At 35.4% G+C, this 14,472-nt stretch overlaps 1 protein-coding gene across 5 annotated transcripts in view; it reads left to right on the top strand.

Annotated features, from left to right (window-relative positions):
- SIPA1L2 (signal induced proliferation associated 1 like 2) overlaps window positions 1–14,472 on the top strand; it is a 182,978-nt gene that overhangs the window by 20,768 nt on the left and 147,738 nt on the right. The window contains exon 2 of one of the 5 annotated variants that reach the window (XM_067293456.1): window positions 11,176–11,242. The exons of the other annotated variants lie outside the window; for them this stretch is intronic. The gene's annotated coding sequence lies outside the window, so the exon portion shown is untranslated. The remainder of the gene's footprint in view (window positions 1–11,175; window positions 11,243–14,472) is intronic. 5 annotated transcript variants of the gene reach the window in all.

The raw sequence follows: 14,472 nt of genomic DNA, 5'->3' as shown, positions 1-14,472 counted from the left end.
TCAATCTGACTTCGAACATCTGCCTCAGCAGGAACCTAGGGTCGGACCCTGTTATGGAGGCCGGCGAGCCTGATTTTCCATAACAGCCCATTGGCATTTTATTTTCAGAGCAGGACTAAGCTTTTGGAATTAATCTCCTGATCTTCCCACTTACCAAAATTTGGTTTACATGATGGAACAGTTTTAGAAAATACCAGCTGTATTACTTTCTGATGAAACTAACCCAAACAAAATGTTGCTGTTTGCACAAACTGTGCATTTCTAATTCAGAATGCCATACAATATAATTAAGTTATTGGGAAATGAAAGTTAAAAACAACATGGTTGAGGGTAAGAAACTTTACCAAAACTTAAGCTGCATATGAGAGAAGAAAGTAAATAGCAAAAGGAAATGAAGCTCACAGAGTAAATAGACTTGTTTCCAAGTATTTAGGAAGTCAAATTTATCTCTAACTTTTAAAGATTTGAACAGAAGCATTAAAAATACTGTGTCTGCATTTTTATCAGCTCACTGAGATGGAACTGAGTAATCTATGTTGCTCAACAGGAAGGGTACTCAAAAAGATACACTGCTAAGGAAACGTAATTGAGAACTGATGTGCTGGAGGCTTAAAAGCATGGCATCAACAGCACCCACTTTGCTTGCTTGCCTTTTTTTTTTTTTTTTTTAAATGTTCACCTTGAGGTTTTGGGGTGGAAAAAATACATGCATCTCATGCTTCCCCCACATACCTATCCTCCCTTTTCTCCTCACAAGGGCAGTACTTCTGTCTTTTAAAGTCTTAACTGAAAGATCATAGACTACTATGTTGTAGTAGTTGGGTGTTTGTTTTTTTTTTTCCAGTGTTTCATTTTATAGTTTTTGCTTGCTGTAATACTTTGACAGACTCTGATTACATACTAGTGTTTTAGATATAAATGTCAAATTAAAACAAACACACAACTTTCTGTATTTGCTTTGTGCTTGTCTTCACTTTATTTACTGTACTGAAGTTTTTTTAAAAATTAATTTTAACTGGATTTCTTGTTTAATTCCACTGAAATTAATGCAACATATGAAATTGACTTGAATGACATGAAGCAAAATTACTTAAGCAAAATCTTAATTAAACATTATTTACACAAAAGTATTTTTAGGTCATGATTTGAAATTGCAAAGATAACTATTTTAAATGTAGTAAGAAACATACCAAGCCCCCAATAAGAGTTATATGTAGGTTTAAAAAAAAATCTGCTTAGCTTTAAGGCTTTGCTATGTCAATAAACTTTCTTACTATTGTGAGTTCGTCTGTAAACTGGTCTGACCTGATAATGAAAGTTACAACTTAAATAGCCCTTTGTAACATATCAGTAGAACTGATACTCTTTCTGTCTTTGTTTGCTGCTATGGACAAACAAGAGAACCTTTAAAGGAAAATTCTGTCTGTTTACTATTATAAAAATGGTGTTTGTAACAAATAATATAAAGCCAAAACTCCTGTAAAGACTGTCAGGAGGTATAGTTTTAGGTCGTACAGTTGCCCAGCTATTTTGGAGATTGTGATGTGACAAAATGAGACAAAGATATTAAGCCGTTAATGCTTCCTATTGACAGCTAACTAAGCTTTTAGTGACAAAATACTGTTTTCATGTATTGGTTCTACTGGTCTTCACCCATAACTTTTTTTTCTCTGTATCATAAAAGTATTGTCAGATAAAACTCCATCTTGAGTCATGAGGGTGAGTTTTCTCTTTTGGTGGATGCTCTGAACAATGTTACACTCAATTTGCACTCCTTTCTACCACATCAGAAGAGAATAACCCAATGTTGTCTATGCACTGTTGTCTTTCATCTGTTACCTATATGAAGAAAAATGTCAGTCAGAACATCTTAATGTTTATTTAGGCATGGAGGAAAAAAAAGTTGTAGATACAAATAGAGAAGCCAAAGCATTGTGTCTTTTGGAAATGTAAGTTGTGCCAAGAGAGGTAGCTTGAACAACTTCTTGCTAGTTGTTCAGTATCTCAGAGGAATTTGTGTTCCATTTTTTGGAACTTGAGTAGGATGGCGCTGCATTGCCCAAAGACTAATGACCAAAATACCAGCAGAAGTCTTTACACTGGTGAAGGTCAGTCCTCTAGTGTGTTGTTCCAAAAGAGTCAATATCAAATACTGAAGACAGACTGAAGATGGTGATTATTTCATGCCCACTAACCTAGTAGCATTGTGATGCTAGTAGATTGTGATAAGATGATTCAGACCTAGTTTTTAGTTTATGCTCTAAAACTTCTGCTGGGCTGAGAAAAGAATGCCTGTCCCCTCCCTCATTACAGCTAGACATCATGCCATGCTGCGTTATGGCTGTGCCTTGTGACATTCTCATTCTTGGCACGTGAGGCATTGCCAGAATCAAGCTGACTAATGGTCTGGTATAGCCAATCCTATATTTGTAGCATAAAAATCTCATACATAAAAATAAAGATAAAATGAAGATCTTGTTTCAGTATAAAATAGAATAATTTCCTTTGACCATTTTCTTAATATAAAAAGCCTGCAACAACATAAAAACAAATAAAACTTGTGGACCAAATGTTCATCTTACGTGCTCTATTTTAAATGGAACTGACTGATATGGTTTACCAAAATATATGATAAAAAATTTGGAGGGTAATTCTGCTAATTCATCACTTCAGTTTATAAACTCATGTTACCAATTTGTTTTGGAAATATTAAAAAGTTTGTGTTTTATCATGATGTAAATATGGATACAGTAAAAGACAGTGATTATGGAAGTGCTTTTGAAACTTTGTTTAAACTGGTATGGGTTTCCAGTGAGGCTCTGTACTTATGTTTAATGTATGTGTATACAATAATTTAACTCAGGAAATATACAACTACACATGGTACTTAGGGAGTTACTGTGACTTTGAGTTAGTGACTGAACTAGGGATTACAGCTAGTAGTTTTGCACAGTCTTAAAGTGCAAATACTGCTTTCCAGCTTGTAGTCCTTTATTTTAGGTTGTAATGTCATGTCATTTTTTGCTATTTAAAAACTTTGTTATCCTTCTGGATTTAAAGGAAGCATTACTACTGGAGTGGGTTTATCATGCTAATTTTATGCTAATAACCTAAGCATCTGAAAGGTTTATGGGACTTTCTTAGTGATAAGAACACAACCATTTGTGATAACTTTAAGAGTAGATAGGTGTGTTTTTGAACTTTGGTTTAATTTGGGGCTTCTTATAACTAAAGAAGCTACAGATGATTCATTTTTAGCACCTGCTGTGGAAATTTAGGGGGAGCTGAGGAGTGCTCCTCCCAATCTCCTTTGTCTGAACATTGTGAAAGAACTGTGGTCCTTGTTCAGATACCAAGTGTTTCTTAGGACTCTCAAAACTTTGCACAATGTGTTGTTTTTTTTCCTTTCTTTTCCCTTTTAAACATCAAAATGTAATGTTAGTGATTTGAGAGAGAGTAGAAGCACTGCATGAGGAATGTGTAGTATTACATGGTTTATGCATCCTTTTAATAGATTCTCTTAGCTGCTGCTTGTCCTGCAACATTTCCATGAAATTTTAGTTTTGCCTCCAAATTCCACTGTACATCAACTGACTGATTTACCATCTCCATTAAGTCTTTGGTGCAGCATAAATATGATACATTCAAAGTAAATCTTGCTAACAGTTGCCTGTATCCAAATAATATACAAATTACAGAACAGCGAACACTGGAATTCATCTAGTGTACAACTAACTCCACAACTTCATTAGCTTTCCTGTTAGAAGAATAGGACTGCTCCTAAGACTTAACCTCAGTCCACAACCTTCATAAATGAGGTTTGCTACCTATGCTGCTGATTTTCAGTCCAGGGTCTTACAAGTCATCTGATTACATAATGATTCTCCCAGGTTAAATCCTCCACTCGCAGGGCAAAGTTACCTAAGATCTGGTCTTTAATTTTGAGGGCATTATTTGGAATGAAATGAATGCAGCAAGAGTTAGGGTGTTGCATTTATGTCAGAAACATGGTCCAAGAAGACACTCCTTGTCATCTTTTGCAGTGGAAACAGTGAAATAATAATTTCATTAAGAAATAAGAGTTGTTCCATAGAAAAAGTTCCTCTTCTGCTTTTTCACTTGGTGGTTGTAAAGAGCCCTTTCTATATTTTGTAGACCATTGACTGTTTATGAAACAGCCTTTCTCTAGTCTACAGAGGAAAGATGTAAGGTATGGCACTTTCCCCAAACATAACTTTGAATACTGCATTTATTAGATACTTTCAAGGCCCTGAGAGAAATGTGTAGCACTGTGAGTAAATATGAGTTGTATTCATACTTCTAACCTGGTAAATGTTTATGGAAAATGTCTAAGAACATTGCTTACAAAAGCTGATGCTTTCTTTAGGAGTATGTTTCTGAAAATTATTAAAGAATATAGGAAAAAAAAATCCTTGATGCAGTACAGCTATTTTGTAAACTGTTAGGAAGTTTGTAATCTTTTTCTCATGTGAAATGTATTTTGCTTTAGCCATTAATTGCTGTTACTTACAACAGTATCTTTTTGTGCTGCTGGCTCTTTCTGCCAGTGCATCTAAATTGTTGTCCATCTGAAGGAGATCAGGGAACATTAAGTAATTTGGAGAAAAATGACTGTGTGGGGGAAAAAAAAGGCAGATAGTTCACCGAACAGAAGTCTTTCATTAAACTATGAGAAAAGATAAAGTAGTCATCAAACTTAGTTAACACACTGGGAAAATGGCTAAAGGGAAGGCTGTGTAGACAATTTCGTTAAGTAATTTAAAATATACAGAACAGAGGGGTATAAAAATGGGAGACTATTCTCACTGCTACTAATATTAATTTTTATGGCAATAACTTTTTTTTTAAATCTTCATATAGAAGTGATTTCTTTCCTTAGCCCATAGATTGTTGGATGAGGTAGAGGGAGGCTGAGACAGGGGATGGGGAATGAGGAAGGGTGGAGAGCACTTGCCTATAAGATCGGGGTTGAAGAGTGTCTCTCTGTTTAGCCAATGATAATTTCAGAGAATGGCTGTTAGTGAGATCTAGGCTTTTCATTCACTTGTCAGGAAGCTCTTTTTTTCACCTCTTCTTTGAAGCAGGAATTTAAACGCCTACCTGCTTCATCTAGCTTTCAAATGCTGTGGTTTTATGTAACAAAAATGTTGTTTCTTTCCCCCTCCCCACCCAAATTTACTGTTAATTACTTACAGTTATTTCAAATCTTAATGGGGTTACTTATTTGGGAGTAAGTTAATAGAAAATACTGTTCTGAGCCTTTTGGAGAGAGGATCTTAGGTAGAAACATTGCAACACAATTGCGACTAATTGCCAGTAGCCCAGTTGATTTATAGCAATAATATAAAAATTCTCATAGTTGAGCTGACCACAGTAAAGCCCTACAGTTATGAAATGTTATGAAACCTAAAACTTGAGCGTCTAATGAAAATTTTATGGCCTTCAACCTTTTTGGCAATAAATTAATCTGCTTAGAATTCATTTTTTCTTAAACTATAATTACATAATTTCTACTCTAATATTCTCCTCCCACATACAGTCTTTCTTTCTTCAATAAAGCTCTTACTGTCCTTTGCTCTCTGCTCTTTTCTGTCTCTCACACCCATCTGTTGACTTGCTCTTACCCGCTATTGGAACAAAAAATTGCTTATTTTCTTTACGGGCCTGTGGTACGACAGCATAATGCAGTTAAACCCTGGATGTTTTACTGTGCCCAGAGGGGCAGAGTGTGTCACTTGTCTGGCTGGAGGTTGGAAACAGTGCATACCTCCTGGTGAAAGACAGCTGACTGTCAGCTCACGTTGGCTTGGAAGCGAGTGCTGAGATTTGCTTGCTGCCTGTAGTGTTCCACATTTGTTGCTGCCAAGAGGACGTGCTCTCGGCCTCTGAGTGGGCCAACACAGGTTGCTCCTTGACCACTGGCAAATTAGTGAAATTCTTTTGCCAGCTATGTGTTGAGTGGCTGGGTAGTATAGTGTATAATGCAAGAGAACTAAGAGTAGAGTGAGTTGTTTTGCTGCTTTGTTTTTAAATTCTCCTTCATGTGATAGAATATTTTAAAGATGAATAGATAGTAGGTTTTTTTGTTTGTTTTTTGTTTTTTTTTAATTTACAGAGAATGATCTGTCCTTTCAGGCTAGTTAGACTTCAAATGATTTTCTGTCTCATCAGTTAGAGGAAATAAAACATTGCAAGAGGTTCCAAAGATCAGGAAGTCCATCTATGGTTCACCAAAATGATGATTCTTTTTTTTTTTTTTTCTTGTTTATTCCTAACTCAGTGGAATTTAAATACCTAAACACTTTTTAGGATACAAATCTTGGCTTCTTTGTGTTTTTATTTATACCCACAAAATTAGCACCTTTTTCATGTGGATAAATCATTAAAATAAATAGTCTGGCATTCAGATATTATGGTAATAAAAGCTTCCTGGGCTCTGTATGTCATCAATATTTTGAATAATTTGAGGTTTTGTCTCCTGTAAAATCAGATGGTTTATATATATATATATATTTTTTTTTAAAAAACAAACATCTTGTCTGGTCCTTGCGAAGCATGCAGTCAGTATGTATATTCTGCAGCTTATTCAAAAGTTTATTGAAAGCCCTGGTATCCTTGATAGAGGTTCCTTTTTTCTTCACTTCACTTTTCTTTTTTTTTTCTCCATCTTCCTATGTGACTGCTGTAGCCACCAGTATGTTTTGATAATATTTTTATAATAAAAGATGAGCAATTTGTAAAGCTTACAAACCACTAATGTGGAAAAGGCAAGTCAAAAAAGGTACCTTTATCTTACTAGGAATTTAAAATATTCACATTTAAGAGCTAACAAGCTGTAAGGTTATGTTTTATGGAAGTTAATGACAAACTAATGGGCTAATATGTTTAGCTCACCGTATTTATGTACATTGTACAAAGAAGTGAGATATTTGTTGCCTTCAAGATGCCTTTAAATGGAGGTAGAATGAGAAAATCAAGTGAATGGAAATGCATAGGGAATATGAAAATGTTTATTAAGAATACTCACCAAACATACAACGTATATATGTTCTTTCAGAATGCTCCCAATTTGTCTGTTAGATTAAAAGAATTGTCCCTCTGGGGAAAAAAAATCACCTCTAGTTTCATTTTTAGATGTGAAGAGTTATATCAGATGAACTTATATTAAAAAAAAAAAGCTATCTATAAATGGAAAAAAACAATCCCCTTTAGCTCTTTCCTGGCTATTCTTTGACTAGTATAGAGACAGATAAAGATCTAAATTTCACGACTCCTGATGCTTTGAGTAGAATATTTGCATATTTAGACTCTATATTAAGCAAACCCCAAGTTTGCTTGGTATGTCTGTCTTTCCACAAATAAGGGGGTTTTGTTTGTTTGTGTGTTTTTTTTTTTGTGTTTAAGACTACTTTTCCATCATTATACTGGAAGCAGTTTTTGACAAAATGAAAACTTACTTGTATAGGAATTCACACTTGACTAACTATTTTGAATGGCCTAACCTTATGGCTTTAACAGAACAAAAAAGATCTGTCAGAAAACTTAATACTGTCTTTTGTGATGGAGTGATACATGAAGAAAATGAAAAAGTTGTGAAGTGAGCCTCTCTTTGTACAGGACTGTCACTGCATAGCTCATATAGACTCTTTTCAGCTGTCACTTTAGGCACAAAAGCAAAGAAGCCAGAGTATGGATTTACTCCCACCATCCTAGTCTGATTTTTATCTCCTTAAAGCCAAGTCTGATGCCTGCAAGGTTATCTAGTGTTTCCCTCATCACCGTGCCAAGGTCTATAAGCCTGACTTTTCTGTATGCTTTATAAGTTCACTGCCAGTCTTTAAAGTATGTCTTTGTTTCAGAGATCAACTCCAGATACTATTTTTCTCCTGTTGTGGGGGACAAAGAATTATCAGACAAAATTATTCTGCTCTCCTCAAACTCCAAAATATATTAGATAGCCCTTTATGTTGTTTATTCTTATTGTCCTTGTGAGTGGAGAGATAATAGCTTTTACAGCTGCATCTTAAAAATGCTAACTTGAAATACTTCTCTTGTCAGTAAAAAGCAACAGTGTACCTGTTTTGTTTTAATGAGTTGCTAACAAGTTTGTTTTAAAATAAATCAAAACTCCTGTAGTTGACAATCATTATTGAAACAAGAAATACTGATAAATTTGTGGGGAGAGGAAGGTGAGGCTAGGTGATATTTAGGATGCTTTCTTGCGATAGCTACAAAGTGGATATATTACAATATGCAGTTGTCTCAAACTTTTTTTCAGGACAGCTCAGGCTTGATGTGCTGTTTTCTTGGCAAGCCAGTCCCAACATTCTTGGCAAGTGGTAGGCATGTCTTGGGTACAGCCTTCTACCAAAGAACAGAAACAAAAATCTCTTGACCTGGGGGGAAGAGGGGACAGTCTTGGCCAGACAGCAGAGGGGTGGGTGAATTGGTGTGTATGTGCGCCTGACTGTGCACACGTCTGAAATCTAGAAACATATCTTTTAGCTCTTTCTACAATTTTGGCAACTTTGGAAGTTTGGTTCAGGTCAGGTTAAATCCCTCTTAGTTGCTGAATGTTTTTTAACTGCGTTCACAAGAAGATTTAAGACCAAGGGTCTGAATGAGTGAGGTGGATTTACTTTTCTAAGGCATTAAATGAAGCATGGCATGGTGCTAAAGCTACTGAACTCTGCTGGACCTATGCTAGCTGGCAGAATGCAAAGAGGTGCAAAACCTTGCTGTCTTTCTCAAATAAGATTATCTATAGAAGTTTGGGGGTATAAATACAGATTTTACATAAATACATCTTGCAGATGGCAAGAAACTTACTGTTCTTTTATGTCCCAATTAAGAATAAAGTACATGACACCTCAGACTCATCATTTTAATTTGCATTCTCTCCCTTGCATGGCCTAAAAGCATGAACCTTAAATTAGAGCTAATTATAACAACCGATGTTTGGAAAGCAAAGAACAGTCTCATGACTCAGAAAACACACTTTGAAAGAATAAGTTGTTCTGTTTCTCTAACTTCAGTCATTTGCATTCTGTTTCATTGAGAACTGATTTGAATATATTGAACTACAGTATCTTAATGTATTTGCCTAATTTTATATTTACATTTATTTTGAAGCTCTAAGCAAATATGATCAAAACTGCTTATTATTGTTTTATCTAGATGTAAGGTGATATCAGAATCGTGTTGAAATCTCTGTTAAAGCTTAAAGAACTGGTGAAGTTGTAAACTGAAATCTCTTTTTTTAATACTGGTGTTATTTCTGTGATGCATATTGATTTCTAAACAGTGCATATGGAAAAATATGGCGAGTGAGCAGGAGGTTGGACTGCGTGACCTCCAGGCATCTCTTTTAGCCAGCACTTTCATGATTCTACGATTTAAATTCTAATAACTAAAATACATGCTTCCAGAGATGAGGTCCTCTGCATAGCTCAGTGAAGAAAGGCAGGCTCCTGATCTAAGCCCTTTCTTTGTAAACTTCTACCTCTGGGGACCCTATGCACCTAATTTACTTACATAGTGTAAATCCCCCCCGGAAGTTCAATGCACTTGTGAGTTTAGATTCTTGAGACATGCATTATAAGTCAAATTTCATAAAAGAAATCTTTCAATATCTGGGCACAACTTTTTTTCCAAAACTTTTCCTATTTGTACTAGTGTGTAGATGTTGGTCACTGTTCCTCCTTTGCCTCCTGACATCCCTTAGGAAACTGAGCTCCAGCAGGCCTGTTCAGGTATCAGATTTCTTGCAAATGCAAGGAATGGTAAAAATTGGTAACACTAACAGTGATAGAAATGCTCTTCACACTGAATTGATAAAGTTATTTGCTTAATAACTATGAAAACTTTAGTATTTGCAAGAAGCAGGTTAAAAAGTGCTGGTTCTGTGCATATGAATAATATTTTTTTAATGGATAATTTAAGCTCTGTCTTGTATTTAAATGGCTGTGCTGCCACCAGAACAGTAGTAGCAACTCTCAAAATGTTATCTACATCTGCTTAGGTTTTGTTCATCCTCTATCCTCTTTATTTTATTACCACATTCTAAAGTGACTATGGCTTGCATGTTTATTTGAAAAAATAAGAACATTGTCAAAAAAGCATATTTTTAACACATCAAGGCATTCTCAAATGGTATTCCCAAAACTCTATTCTTGTTCTAGAGAGAAACCAATAATACAAAGAAAAACTTTCATTGATATAGTTTGAAAACCACTCAGCCCTGTTCTCTTCAGGAGTGAAAAGCAGATTTTTTTATTTTTATTTTTTAAGTATGGGGTTTTTCCCTAGTACTTAAAATCTCAGCTTTTCACTGGAAAAAATAACAAAAATGTTTTTCAGCCCAGACAAAAGTTGCTGGCAAATAAAATGTTGAGCAGTCCTACAGGAATAATACAGAAAATTTCATTTTGTTTTTTCTGTGAATAACATTCACAACATTGCAATTTAGTTAAGTTTATTTCATATTTGTTTTATGACTTCCGAATAATTTTGGTGTCTTTGCTGCTTTTAAGCAATTGCCCTAAGTTAGTTGCCTACAAGCCCCTTATAGTTAATTGAAAATTGTCAGGTACTACCTCATCCTCTTGCTGACCTTTTTCATTTGCTTTACTGTGGATACTGTCAATGATTTCTGCCTTGGAACTTCAGTTCCAGACTGGTAACTCATGTCTATCATTAATATCTTCAGCATTTATGCTTTCATGTTGTCTCTTTTTTCTGTTTAGTTGCTATCAAAATCTCTGCAAAACTCCTAATGCTATACACTGAAAATATAGGGAGGTTAAGAGCCCCCATTTCTTTCATTTTGTGGTGTGATACTCAACTTTGCTGCGGTTATACCAAGCTACTCATACCTAAGTTGTTTACCTTGTCATTTCTGTAATGAAGTCTGGGAAAATACAAAGTAAAAATATAAGAATGTGAGGACTAAATGCTGAGCTATTTCTGGCAGAGAATAGAGAAGCAGCAAAGATGCTCAAAACAAGGGGTGACAGAACAGATCAGAAGGTGGCTATATTATCTGCTTCATTTTCTACAATTTGTAGTCCAAGCATGATATTTTGTAGTGCCAGAATTGGTATCGTTTAGTGCTGTCTTTATCTTGATTATTATGTGCTATTGCTCTGTGGCCAGAATGAAGATTTGTGAAGGGAGAAAGGCCTGAAACTGAACATTGTTTTGTAGAAGAAAAATAAAAAAGGTGGGAATGAAGATGGTGTTCACTTTAAGTACATGAATGGCAATGTATGAGGTAGCATGTTGAAAATATAAATGATAAAGATTTAGCTCTTTGTTTATTACCTTTTCTTGAAAATAACATAATTCCATATAAGTTGCAAATTTACTGTAGATAAGACATCTAGTTGAAATGATGAGCAAAGTGGGGTGTTCTGTTCATTTTTTGACAAAATGTTCTTGGTGTAATGCTCAATCCCTTTTCCACTTGAGAAGGAAGTCCAGAGGGTAGAGCGCTCTCTAGCTTATATTCTGTTTTCATCATGTAGAATACTCTTTCTATGAGGTGATATTCTAAATGTAATAGAACTCCTCCATGTAAGAGCAGGGCTAGTTGATTATGTATTCAGGATGTGGGTGTGGTTATATATTGAGTGTATATTTAAAAAAAAAGTCTAAAGATAACCTATTTATGTTGCTACTTGTATCGGAGTGTGGACCAACAGTGTATATTATACACTGTCCACCTTACATGTTTCTTAACAAGTGCTCTTTATTCATCTCAGAGAAAGGATCGCCTGAAATTATAATTAGCTCAGCAGGTTCCATAAACAACTCTGCTCAGCAGTCAATCTGAGACTTAAGCAGACAAAAGCTTAACGGATATTGCTTTTCAAATTAGCACTACTGTGTAATTAATTGCCCTTAATTAGCAAATCCTTCTTTAAGTATTCAGACTGCAAGGATGTAACTTGTTTCCTGAGGTCACTGATCATGTAACATGACAGTTCAGAAAGCCCTTTTTTAGAAACTCCAGGTAATTGCATGTTTCAATAAAAATGTTTTGATTAAAACAGTGTGGCCCATCTGATGATCCTCAAACTATATTTGGCCCACCCAGTCCTGCCAGTTGTCTTCCTGTCACTTTGAGATATGAGATGGGGCTGTGTGCCCTGTAGTATTTAAATGCCATTCTGCGTACTGTGCTCAGCCGGTTGCCTGGAGTCTGGCACTGCGTCCGTTGGGGAGGCATCCCTCCGTTGCTGCGTGCACAGGGACTGGTGCATAGAACCAGGAGCAGGACTTACAGCATCAGTTCAGCCTGTGATGGCAGAATATCCCCAAACTGACCTGCAGCTGGTGAGGTTGGGCCAGCCTGGATCAAATAAGTATTATTTGCATAGAGAGGCATATTTAACTTTGATAGTCTTAACTCTCAAAATTTCTTTTTAAACGAAGTAGTACATGTAGTCTACTACATGATTAATGCTATTATTTGCCTGAGGTTTTTCTAGAATTTGCATTTTCCAAACAGCAATGGGCAATAGAGAATTACTGATCTTACAGCAATGAATGTAACTCCTTCTATGACAGATGTCAGTATTTTTGAAACTCGCAGGCTTATAAACTGAGGTGCCAGGCACCTTGAACCAACACAATTTATTATATTCTTTTCCTTGTGTTCATGACTTACAGCAGTTCAGAATAGGGAGTCCAAGAAAAATCTATAGATGGGGGAATTCCAGCATGAGTTTTAAATGGATATTGTAACATTGCGACTGGAGTTTTTATTAATACAGCTTGTCGAAGATGGGAATTTTTTTTTTTTGGTAGTCAAGAAGTGGATGAAACCTTGATTTGTACACTTGATATTGGCAGCACGAAATCAAAACTTACAGATTCAGAGGGAAAACCCTGTTCACAAGTCAATGTATAAAAGAAGCGTACAAATTCTAATGCAAAGGTGCTACCTTGTTGAGCTTACGTTTTCAGGCCTTGAAAAAAACTTCGTCTGATTGTGCTATAGCAGAAACTACACAGAAAAGACTGAGGGTGGAGTTTGGGGGAGAGCTGAAATGCATACAAACGAAATGACTGCATGATCAGGGATATTTGTTGTTTTCTTGAGTCCATACTTTTTTTACCTTTTACTTGTTGCCTTTTGTTTTTCTATGTCTCATACAGAACTAAGAAAAATTACATTGAGCTTACTTATAGCATGTTTGCTGTCTATTTTTGTTTTGCTTCACTTCCTTAACCCTATTGTTTTATACTGCTTGGTCTGTGTTTTGAAAAGAAGCAGCATGTTTTCTTTCTGAAATAAGGAATTACAATAGATTTCACGTATGAAACACCTGCACAGTAGGAAATGAAACAAAACTTTTGAGCTCTCACTGTTGCATGGCAAAATTTCTGTTGCCTTTCCTTCCTGTAAACAAAAGCAGTCACTTAAAGTGGGAAGTAGGCTGTTTACAGGATATTTTCTGTATGAAAGGAAGGAAAAGTGCCTTTACAGAGATCAGTCTATTGTGTTGGGAATATTGGAAGTTATATGGAGTTAAATTGAGTTTAGTTTTTGGAGGGGAAATAAACATCAAAATCCATGTAATTACTCTAGTCTTGACCTTGAGAAGTGCTGGGCAACTATATTAGTCGCTGAAATCAAAGTAGGGTGTTTCTTCGCTTTGGTCCCAAATCCTACATTTAACTTGTGATCATTTTAAGAACTTGACTAGATACAGACTACACTTCAAAATAAAAGCTAAGTTTATGGAATATGAATCAATATTTTATTTAAAAACAAAACACTTCTGATATTTTTACTGTTAATTATTGTTTCAAGTTATTTTGCAGGTCTCTTTTCCAACTGGCAATCTTTGAAATACAATCATCTTTGCTACAGAAATAGCATAACTGGATTTTCTTGAAAGTAATGGTTTCAAATGTGCATACAGAATGTCCATATTCTCAAAGTTCTGCTTGGCCTGTGAAATACATTGACTATAGCGCTGGTGTGAATCAGGAGTCTTATTCTTGCCTGTGTTTATAAAATTAATTTTTTGTGACTAGCTATTTGATTTTCATTTATATTCTGTAGCACAAGCAAGAACCGTTACCACCAGTAAGAGCTGAGATTAAGTATTTTACTCTAGCAGAATTTAAAGTATTGCAGAATAGCCTGGCTTTCTTGAAGCCTTTGGTGTATATATAAACTGATAGGACAGGCAACAGTATAAAACTTTGCCAATAAAACTGAGCAAGGTTGACATAAATATGCATGCACTAGATACAGTTAATGACAAGTAATATTTTATCTGCAGTTCTTTTACTGTAATCACACTTCAAAATAGAAATCTGTTGTAGCAGTTTTTGTCCCTTCTTTTGCTCCATATGTTAAAAGCAGTTGATAGTTGAATACCAAGAAAAGGCAATTATAAGCATGGAAGTGAAGAAAGTAAAAAATCAGTCTGCTTA

Source organism: Apteryx mantelli, chromosome 3 (genome assembly GCF_036417845.1).
Source record: "Apteryx mantelli isolate bAptMan1 chromosome 3, bAptMan1.hap1, whole genome shotgun sequence".
Classification (NCBI taxonomy): Eukaryota; Metazoa; Chordata; class Aves; order Apterygiformes; family Apterygidae; genus Apteryx; species Apteryx mantelli.
Note: the sequence above shows the minus strand (reverse complement) of the source record. Positions and strands in the feature narration are given on the sequence as shown.